We start from the raw sequence: 12434 nt of genomic DNA on the forward strand, positions 1-12434 counted from the left end.
TACATGAACCTCTGCTGTTACATGAAAATATCCCAGAATTATTTATTTCCTTTCTACAAGAGCATCACCAATTTTTGATTGGTTTAAAAAAAATCTTTCCATTTGAATGTTAGTGAAATATTCCTTATATATAAATATTCCTTATTTTATGTTTGTATGTGTGATGTTTGCAAGATAAGTGGAACTGTTTGCTTTGTCCTTACTGCATTTCATAGTCTTTATTTCAGACTGTTTCCCTGATTTATGAAAATCATTCTGTCCTCTCAAGTGTTTTGAAAATTTTGTTTTCTATCACCCATCTATTTTGTACTTGTAATCTCAATGCCATCAGTGAAGTCTTTCATGAAAATACCAAATAATGCTAGTTCAGATTTCTGTGATGTATGGCATTCATAATGAAATTTGGCAACACAGTAATAACTACAGGTCTTTGTGCAGGTTTGAGTTTTTGTGGGGGTTTTGTCTCATTTTGTTTAAATATGGCTAAATAAAATATAACACTAATTTAAAGAGAGCATAGATTTAACTTATGCACAGTATTGCTCCACAGAGATTTTAATTCTGTAAGGAAAATGCTCTGCTTACACACACCAGGAAATATCTTAACTATATAATAATGCTAGTGTCTCAGAATGATCCCTTGGCAATAATGGATTATGCAGTAGTAAAAAGGAAGCATTTCTCACATACTACATGAATTAGATATTCCATATAATGTGCTAAAAAGATTTATCTTGAATTTATGATTCCAGAACTCATCACAATGCTACAGCTTATAAATTTGAACTGAGAAAAGAGAGCGACTGGTAATGGAATATATTCAGAACATGATAGATAGAAAATTAACCTTATTTTACTATTAAGTGTGTCATAATCAATAGCTTTCATAAATACCATAAAACATCCCTGATTTTCAATCTATGTTTCCTTAAAATTAACATCTAGAATAAATTGCTTTTTTATTACTATTATTGTGTGGCACCTTCTCCTTGGAATTACTATTAAGGTCATATACAATAAAAATATGACTTTAAAGTACAAAATTATTTTGATAAGGAATGCAAAAGCCAGAAGATAATGGTTTCAGATAAGGAAGCATTTAAAATATATTTGACATACCAGTAAATTGTCTGGATAGTTCAACTGCAAGTGCTGGGGAAGTATTTCATACTGCAAATTCATGGCCTTTTTCTTGTTGAAATAGAATTAATGACAATCCCATAGATCAGATGCACATTGTTAATTTCACAAAGAGGCTAATAGTTTCTTCATTTATGAAAATAGGTTGCTTTAGCACGCACAGCCTGAGCCTCATTTTACATCCACAGGTTCTCAGGATCTGTTCTCTTTTACTCAACTTTAAGCATTTTTTCAATGAAAGACACCAGAACTACATCAATTAAAGAGTAATTTAAATATATACGCACACAATAGAGAGAGAAAAGGAGAGAAGAATCAACTGTGAGCAGAATGGAGTCTTTTCATCAGTAAAATACAATACATTATTTCTTATAGGACAAAATTCACTTTACCCTGAAAGCCCAAGTAATCATTGTGTGAGACAAAATGTGTGAATGGGATGAAAAGATAAAAATCAGACACTTCTCAAAGTAAGCTAGGGTAGGGGGCTGTGGCAGAACTTCCCTGTGATGACTATAGCAACTAATCCAACAGAGGAATTAGGACATTATTCATACTATGGCATTTAGAGAGCTTGTTGCGTTTTCCTAGGTTTTATTGCATGGTTTTTAGGCAGATCTGCTCAGACCACCTAGGCTGCTTTTCTTCACAACTTGGGCATGAGATAACATAACATATCTCTTCTGCCCTGGGCCCCCTGCTACTTCTTTGAGCCATGATTACAACGCCATTACATTACTACATATTACAAAGGGTTTCCAATTTTGTAAGTAATGTTTCTCTCTACCCACTTATAAAACTAGCAGTCCAGGTTAGACTGGACTTTGAGAGATCTGAAATTATTGTTAAGCAATTGGAAATCATTCTCAAATTGTCAAAATTTGATTGTGATCAGAGATATATATATATTCATATGATATATGAAATCTCCATAATTCTTAGATGAAGATGACATAGGTAAACATGCCAATTTACAAGCCAGATTTTTTTTCTTGGAATTACAAAAGGAAAGTCTAATTTTCTCATGTCTCAATTTGTCATGGTCTTTTTATACAGGTGGAAATATCACAGTTATTCAGCCAAATGCAGTCTTCATGTTTTACTGATTAATTCCTGTTAATTAAGGTATATTGTCAACAATCATGGAATTTGGTCCATTAGGATAAATCAGACAACTGTCTGAAAAGGAGTTTAATCACCAGATTAATATGGTACGTAATAGATATTTGTGGAGAATCAGTCTTGTAACAAATACTGAAAGATCCTCCACTCACCACTCCAGTCCTTATTTTCCCCAAATTTTCTGTTTTCTTCCTCAAACATGAAACTGTGAAGAAATCAGTAGTACAAAGCCACAAAACATCATCTATGCAAGGCAGCCCAGTGTTTGAGATGTATCTGCTAGTGAGTATGTGTAATATATATAAATACATTTAGAAATTCAGTTTCTTTCTCATAATCTCAGGAAACATTTATGAGAAGTATATGAATGCAGGTTACCTGTGATCAAAACCAATAGAAAAGACAATGAAGTTTGAAGAAAGGTAAATGGTTGATTTTTATTTTGTGTTTTTAGAAAATTTGGTTTTGATTCAGAGTATATCTTTCTCTATATTTCAGGAGTCATGCATGCCAAAACCCAGGCTTTTGACCTGTGTGAATTGTACTATAAATTCTTGTAGACACAGATTGGCCAATGAATAACTGTATGTTCAATCTCTGTATACTTACTTGATTTCTTGTTCTGCTACAAATGAAAGCCGTTTCAAAGTCATAATAATGTTTCTTATAAAGTAAGTTGATGTTTAATGAGCAGGTTGGATTGCTTTTCAAGTTTTATTCTCAAAAGAACACAAACTGCTGTATATTTACTGTAAAGGATTTGATAAATACCTGGCAGGATATGTCAGGAGTAAGAACACAATGTCAAACAGGAACTGGAATATGAAGTTGTATATGTTATCTGAGCAGGCATTTCTTTATTAAACAACCACAGACCATACATTAGACAGTGTCTCTGCCATGAGACTCAGATCTAAAATGCCTTGTTTCTCACCTGAGGTTTCTCTCTCAGGGGAGATGGCAGGACCCAGAAACCTCACAAAACGAGGTCTGCCGCGGTGCGTCCCTCCACACAGTCCATGCCGGGCGGCCGCGGGACGCGCTCAGCGTGGCATGAGGCTAAAGTGACAGAAATGCTGCAGGAAACAGGGGTAAGGCAAAGGAACATACTGGACGCCATCTCCGGTCTGCCAGGGGGGTTTATTAGGGTCTTTGGGGGGGTTGCAGGGAAGGGGAAAGGGGGAGGAAAGCGGGGGAAGGGAGAAGGGGCTGGCAGCCTGAAGATAGTGACCGTTGGGCTCATGCTGGCATGGGCTTATAAGGGAAGGGAAGGAGGGAGGAATTTGCTCTGAGGAGCCAATCCCGGAAAGCCTGGGGGGAAGAAAGGCAGGAGAACATGCCAATAGATTTCTGATGAGGCATGATGCATATTTCAAAAAGAGCCAATAACATAGAGACCAGGGGAACAAAGGATAAACCTCATGGAACCCTGCAAAGCCACATTGCTACACTCACCCAAAAGCATTCTGAGAAATACAGATGCCATAGACAACATTAGCAGGCCTCTACCTGTTATTATGTGGAGAACATGCTGCAGGAGGGCTGTCCATGACTTTGAGGCAGCAAGGCAGGACTTCAGGAATTTTGCTGCCTTCCCATCTCCAAGATCATTCTGTAGTGGAAAGACCTGAGTCTGTGGAAGGTATTTCCTGACAAATCCATTGCACTTCAAAAGCTATCTGATATGAAAATGATGTGTACAGCTATATATACTGCTACTTGCTACTTATGTGCATACATATTTATTTTGGCTGTTAGCACTTTGAAATTCTAGCCCATGTTTCCTTGTCCTTTGATGTACCACATCCTGTCTTGCCAGACATAAGATCTAATATATAGGTTTGCTGATTTGTTGGTTTTCCTGTCTGCTTGCACTTTGGTTTGCTAGCTTGCTTGTTGTTGATGGCATTCAAAGGATCTATAGAATAAGTTGTTTATACAAAATACTTCCAAACATACATGAAATAATTTACTCTCTTTAGTGGTCTACATTGTGAAAATGCTAATGGAGTTACATTTGATGTAGTGAACTAAAGAGAATTGTTGAAACTTGACCTTAATCATTTAGGACACTAGCTAATATAGACAGGAGTATTTCAGAGGTTTAGGCGAATTCCCTGTGAGAATTCGATGCAGGAAATTTTCTCATCTGATAGCCCTCAATGGACTTCTTTTCATTAACTTTGTACAGACAGCTATGCAACGCCCAAAAGGTATTTGACAGTGTAATTTGGAGGCATAAATGCTGTTATCATGTGACTAATTTTCTTCACCTACTGATTATGTCTGACATGGCACACTTCAAAAAGTCACAGTGCATGCAAATAACATGACAGAATAACAGTACTTACAGTATTGTGCTTACTTTGATTAATTATGGCGTAACTTACTGGAAATAAATTATCAGCAAATGCAGCAAAAGGACATTGCTGTTGTAATAAAGAGAATTTAAACTGAATCAGCAAACAAGATAAGTTACTATTGTTCTTATTACACAGCAAAATACTTGGTTTTAGTTGAACTATATAAAAAAGCTTTGGCTTTTGCTTGTATTTGTTTTTATTAGCACTCATTAGAATTCTACTCTTTTCTTTGATGAAAGATCAACACCAGACGCATACTGAGAGAAAAAAAGAAAAAATATATTAGCTATAAGGCTTAACATTTTTTAACTAATTGTAGATAACTGCAGATGTTTTTTAGTTTCTGTGATTTTCTTTTATCTTCATTTTTCAGGGGAGAAATTCCAGGGATCATTAGAATAAAATAGTAGCAATGTCATTGAGCATTCCCACCATTTCATACAGCATATTCACTGATCTGACACACAGAAAAATAAATTTCCATATATATTATGTAACTGAATAATGATAAAATCAATAACTTTTATGAATTAGGTAATTCATTTATGCCATTGCTGAAAAACATGTGCCATATGTATCACACACATTTTGTGTGTCACATTATTTCTCATAATATTACAGTTACTGCTTAAGTGCTTTTCAACACACTCAACAGTTTTTAGCATATACTCAAGAGGCCCAAGGAAAGGAAGAAATAAGAGAAACAAAGAGCGGCATGTGAGAGAAAAACTCACGTCAGAAAGCATTATGTAGGTAAATTTCTGTCTGGAAATTTAATAATATTTGTAAAACCTGATGCAATATCTTTCTTTCAAAACGTCAATTGCTGCAGAACAGAAATGCTGAAAAAAGCACAACAAATAATGAGAAAAATAATTAGGAATAAAGACATAAAATAATTTGTACACAATTTTGTGTTGTTATTAATATCAGCTGTAATGCGAGGGTTTGTTGTTTTGTTTTTTAAACCAGATAATTTTTTTTTTGGAAGAGAGAATGAAAGAATGTACCTTTTTTTAAAGACTGGGATCAGTTGGTGTTTCTCTACAATGTAGGCAAGGCACTTCTTGCTCTGCTATTTAAGGCTGAGAAGGAACCAGCAGTTTGGAAGCCAAAAAAACCACTCTACAGGAAACATTGTAGACCTAGTGTACAGCAGGTCCTCATCTCCCAGAGCATCATTTGGCAAAATAAAAATATTTTGCTACTCCTGGGACAATAGTTCTACAAATTTTAGGATTTCAACTAGCCTATATTCAGTTGAAAGTAATAATATTTCTATGGTATGGTATGGACAAAATAATTTTGATGGTAAGCATAATCTTTGTTACAAAACTGATCATTTGAAGTACTTTTATAGATGAAGAAAAAGTTCCAGATAACAAATTCATACAAGGTAAACTTGAGCACTCTAAAAGTGTGCTTCACTCTTCTCAAATTCCCTGCTGATTTTATTACCATCTTTTGAAGAAGGAATGATACTTGATGGTGGCTGGAGTGGCAGATTGTACTGCTTTGTGACACATTTGATGCTTACAGAAATAGTTTTATCTAAAGTTCCAAAAGTTCATCCCACACTAAAATCCAGCTATTTCAATAGCTCTAACAGTATTTCTTGCAGCTATCCTTGTATTGTTACATAAGTTCTTTAATACAATAACAGTACAAGGACTCTCAGATATTCCCAGTGAACAACCATCTCCTGAGAACATTATTGTCTGAAAAGGCATACGATCTGTTCCAGCTTTTTACTTTAAGGAGTAATAGACATTTCTTACTCAAGAAAGAAAACAATATCTTTAGAATTCATTTTTCTACTTCCATATTTTTTATCCTTACATTTCAATCAACCAATTAGATCTGAAAACATAGCTATTCAAAGGAAGTTATTCCATTGCTGACATGAGGATATGGTTTAAGGGTGATTATGGTCATGCTGGGTTGACAGTTTGGCTAGATAACCTTGAAGGTCCTTCCAACATTGATGATTCTGTGATTGTGGGAATAAAGTACATTCAAAATTTCCAATATCAGTAAAATATAAATACCTGTCAGCATGATAAGAGTAAAAATCCTTCTTTTAAGTCCAAATCTGGAGATCAGTTTAGCTGTGTGTGCCCTAGCACTGTTACAATGCACTAATAGGTTACTCTGGCATGTTTTAATATGATTTATACATCAGCTCTCTCCATTCTATACACTATCTCTATGTGTCAGCTGACCTCAGAAACACCTAAAGACAGCACTGGCCCTAGTTTCTGATACTGAAGTTTCTTATGACCCTAAAATTCTACTCCCGTATATCCTTTCTGGTATTTAGAATCTAATTTGCCCTAAAGATCATCAGAAGTCATAAAAAGGCATTTTTCTTCCTGTCTTCTATTAACAGAGTCTGATCTGATAAAAACACTCTGAGAAAATTTTAGTTTAGGGCTTCTGAAATATAGCACCTTCTTTAAAGGTATTGTGATTCCTGTTTCTTCCAAGTATTTTAGCTTCAGAAGATTTCTGTGGAGTTTAAAATATGTCATTTCAGTCTCTGTGTCTGAAAGTTTCAAAAAAATATGTCCAGTTATTCAATATGTCCAACTGTAAACCCTAAGCTGAAATAAAATCAGCAAGGACTACTCAGATATACAGCTTAGTGTATTCCTTTGGGATACGCAGGTTCAGTCTTGTCACAAAGCATACAGGATTCAAGTCCTGAAGAGGAATTAAGAATTTAAGCAATGCTCTGTCTTTGGGGGAGGGTTATGTACTTTTAGTGGGCTCCTGTTCATTTTATCACAGTTTTAAGCATCTAATTTCTACAAGCAGATAGTCTGGATAAGTGCTTAATCTAGAGGCTGATTAGCAAGTTTGAAGCACCATGACATTAAGAAAGAACTGTCATAAATACAGGGGACTTTTGACATTAATCTTTGGGGAATAAACAAAAAGGTGGTGTTAAGAGCCAATGTCAATGATGAAGTAGGATTTGCTTTCATTGTGTTTTCTAAATATCATCGTCATTAATGTTTCTGGAGTTCCTTTGAATCTGAGAACTTTGATAAAATGTAACAATTTTAATAATTTATCATACAAGGAATGCAGCACAATAAATTCTAAAATAAAATCTAATCACACTGCACTAAGTTGAACACAATAAATGGTGCCTTTACATGTAACAGGAGAAGAACAATGAGAGGGAATCACGGAATGGGTCAGGTTGGAAAGGACCATAGTGGGTCATCTAATCCAACCTCCCTACTCATGCACATGGCACAAGATCCACATAGTTCTTTAATATCTCCAGTGATGGAGACTCTACCACCTCTCTGGGCAATCTGTTCCAGTGTTCAGTCATTCACACAATAATGTTCAAGTGGAACTTATGTTCAAGTGGAACTTTATCAGTTTCTGCCTGTTGCCTTTTGTCCCATTGCTTGGCACCCCTGAACAGAGCCTGACTCCATCCTCCTGACACCCTCCCTTCACAGACTGACAGACATTGATGAGCTCCCCTCTCACTTGTCTCTTCTTGAGGTTGAACAGGCCCCAGTCACACAAAAGAAGCAACAGAGCTGTTTCAGATTAGTATCTGCAATTAGATTTGTATTTTATATTGAATTTTTCAGGCTTCTACCTATCTGATTGTCTTATATTCACTGAAAACTTTTCACTCTGCTAAAAGCAGAGAAAGGAGGAGGGAAGAGGCAGAAAAGTATCTATTATTGCCTTGTATAATACCTCAAAATTGCTTGCTGAATTAGTAAGATTGGCTCAAAATCAGATTTCAGAAACTGAAGTTATGTCTGATCTCTCTGACATGCCCTATTCACACAGCATTTATACAACACTTACACGGTTACTATCATTGAACCTTTGAATAAAATCCCATTTTGTCCTGAAAGATTTCTGTTCAACAGGGAAGAGATGGCAATGTGCCCTCCTAGCCATACAGTTTTGTAAGTTTTACTTCCTGCCTTATCATGCACATTCAGTGCTACTACGTTTATTCTGAGAACTGATTTCCTATTCCTTTTATTTGTACCTAGAACTTGGTATGTGAAACAAGCCCAGCTTCTTGTAACCTGTGCTAGCTTCAGAGGTTATGAATACATTTCTCTGCATGTCCATTCCAGATTCCACCCAAAATTCTCACAGAAATCAGAACAGTGGGGTTTTCCCCATTCCAGATAGGAAGGGAAATTATTTTCTTACTTCTAGATTATCTGTACCTTGTGAAGCCATCTTCTGTAAAATATATCACCCTGCAATCATGTGTAGCTTTGGAAGCATTTGTGGTGAGTCCAGGTTCTTTTGGTATGCACTGGGTTTTTCTTCCAGTAACTACTTTTGTCAAAAAAACAAAAAAAAAAATTTCAATCTGTGTTTTTATGAAAGTGAAATAATGATCTAAACAGACTGAAGCAGTTCTGGGTCTGTACAGGAGAAGGGCTGTAAAAAACAGCAGTGCTTTGAAATGAAACACGGAAGTTCCTAATGTGTCTATACAGCAGATAAAAGGACGCTGAGGGACACTGAATCATTACTTCAGATTCAGATTACTCAGTTATCACTGCAGATACATAGAATCCTTTCAGTTACCTAGTTCTTCCATAGCAGTACCCTTCTGCAAAGAGCAAGTTTTCTGCTGTGCAGAGTAACACGAGTCTTTATTTTTAATGATTAAAGATAACTTCTGGCTCTAAGCAATACCGTGTTCCATTTCTGTATGCTAAGCTAGCTTCTGAAAAATTCTTGGATCTGTTTTGTGGATTAAATATTAATTTTGAACTGCTGAAACTGAGGCTTGACTCATTTAGCCACACATTTTTTAAGATACTCTAGGGTAAACAAGGTGTCTGCATGAGGTGACATATATTACAATGCCTGTAGGAAACTTACACACTTTTAAGGTTGGATCTGGAGATCAGAGAGCTTTTATGTTTTCAAATGGTATTAGACATCTATATATGACCAACTGACTCAAGTCCTTAGTGTTAAATAATATTTTAATGTTTTTTATCCCATGCAAAACAGTTGGTTACAAATCCTGTTATTCTAAAGGACTATTTTAGAATAAATCTTTGCTTAGTAGTTGTTCATTATGAACATCTGTTATTTTACTTTTTACATGAATAAACTATTTCATGTATAACAATGCATGGTATCTTCACATTGAGTGAATATGGAAATGCTGTCTCTCACTGTTAAATCAGTTGAAATAAACTGACTGTGCTTTAAATAATTACACTATATACTTGTGATGAAGATAAATAAGATGGTATTGTGATAATAGCTGCAAGTTCCCCACACCCCTTTCTTAACGACTGTACTTGTCACCTATTGTCCTGCCTTCCCTACTCCATGTAGTCCTAGCCACGCCCCCAGTTTTCCCTATTGGTTCCTGTACCCTAACCCCACGTGGCCCTGGCCACTCCCTCGGGTTTCCCCTATTGGTTCCTGTACTCCTAACTCCGCCCCTGTACCTCCCCTGTACCCAGAGGTCACTGGGCCTGTGTGCTGTCCCTGCCCCTCTCTGTTTCCCTATAAAACCCCTTACCCTCCGCCATCTTGCCGTCTATGCTCCATGTGTGTCTATGCTCCACATGTGCTGTGCATGTGAGGCCTTCGCCCTCGAGGCATCTCTGCCTCGGGGAGGTCGTTGGCCTCTGCTGCACCATGCGAATAAACATCTTCCATGGACACAACGCATAGACCCTCCTCGCCTCCTTTATCACCGCCGGTTGTGGAAGCAGACGAACCAGAGCTAGCCTTATGGCTCCCTGGCCGGTGAGAGCGCAGTGTCCAGCCCTGGGACAGAGGGCTTGGAGCACTGAGGCGCTGAACCGGGCTGGGTAGAGACGCTCTAGGGTAAAGTCTGCTGCAACATCCTCTAAACCGCAACAAGATGGCACTTCCTTTCTCACTTCTTTTCCCTTTATTTTATGTTTGGAGTTTTCATGTGGCCTTTTTCCTTGATTACAAAGGGAGAAGAGTTCTCCCCAAGACTCTCCAGAGACCTCTGTCCAGCTCAAACAATGGCACTGACACTAGCATGGAACACTAGCTGTTGCAGAAAGTATTTTCAGACAAGCCTAACCATGCAGGAGTTTCAGACGCATTTTGTCAGGATTCAATGATTCAAGTTATAATTAGACTGAGTTGCTGTCATTCACTTGACTAGTTTATGTTGAATATAACAAAGGAAATTTAGTGCTTTGAAGGACTATGTGGCACATACAGTTTCTTGTCATTATGAATATATGCTTTTATCGCTATCTGATCAATTGAGATCCTGTAGATATCTTTAGTGTGGAGTATGAAATATCCACAAACGGAGAGGTCCTCTGTTTTCAGTGAACCTGCATATGGAATTCAGCACCACAGCCTCAGAGGCAAAAAGCAGAGATGTCTCTGCATAGTATAAGCCTGAGTAAATACCACCTTTCCAAAACGATGACATGTGCTTAACTGTAATTACATGCATTTCTAATGCATTTTTTTATCTGCTGAAAACCCTGGTGCAGGGTTTTTATTTTTTTACTTATTGTAAATCTTGGGCTGAACTTTCCTCCTTTCTATAGTGTGATAATTTCAAACTTATCCTCAGTGCCTTGCTGATATCAACTCTGACCCAACTGCATCCTGCTGAATTGCATGAGGCCCTGCAAAGTAGCTTTTATGTTTTAAGGTACAACTACTATAATCTTCTAAACTATCTGATAAAATTTTAATCTCTCTGCCCTCCTTTTTAGAAGTCAGCCAAGGAAAGATGCATTGACAGCATCTTATTTTATTTACTTCTCACAAATCCCTATGTCTGCCATGTTTAATCGTTTATCTTCTTCCTCCAGTTTTCCTCCCCCCTCCCTCTCACTTCTATCTTTTCTTTCCATTCAGCTTACTGTGGTTGAAGTCCAGCTTTGCCTTATTCTAATTATTGTGAAGAGTATATTCTTTTATCTAAACACTCTTTGTTTCCTAAAATGCTCCTGTACTTTATCATTAGTTTCTTTCAATATCATCACTGCTTATACTTTTCCTGTCTTGATTATTTGATCATTGATGACAGAAAGGATGAGCCACAGTTTATTAGATTTATTCTGTGGGGCACGTTGTTGCTAGGTGATACCCCTTAGCCACTGCTATAAGTACTTAATAATCTTAAGATTAAATTTCCTTTTTACTTTACATTTAAACAGTGTGAGGTACCTGAACGGTGATGATTTAAAGTGCATTAGAAAACTATTTGGATCAAGGGAGAATTCTGATTGGCTGGTAGATTATTGCTAAGGGATGGATTAATTTGTATGAAGCACACGGTTCTGCACTGCTGTTCAGTATTTCAAACTGCAAAACTCATCTTATTCCAGCAGTTTGACATACCTTTTTTTCAGACTAGAACTGTTAGGAAAGAAAAATCGCAACTAAGCAACTATTTGGTAATTATGAGGTAATGTTCGAGAAGGATTGAAAGTATGAGGCTGTGCTGAGTTGTATGATTGTCCTGTGTTAATCTCTTTCCTTATCTCACCTTGCTGCTTAATATTTATCCATCTACAACTAACTTTATGGAAATATTTAACTAGTGTACGATCTTCCAAAAGTGCCCATGTGAAATACAGTACCATGAGTATCCTATGGTTGTTGTTATAAGAGTGTCTGCATAAAGTCATAATCATTTTAGTCTCTGAATATTTTTGTAATTGTGAAGAGTGTTATCTGGTTTCAAACAAGATTTTTAACCAGAAAGTGGAATCAGAATGGAAAATTTGCATGTGCTTATCCAAGGTAAATAAAATTTGAGTGATTGATGATTTT

Source organism: Lichenostomus cassidix, chromosome 4 (assembly GCF_008360975.1).
Source record: "Lichenostomus cassidix isolate B80296 chromosome 4, HeHo_3.0, whole genome shotgun sequence".
Taxonomy (NCBI): Eukaryota; Metazoa; Chordata; class Aves; order Passeriformes; family Meliphagidae; genus Lichenostomus; species Lichenostomus cassidix.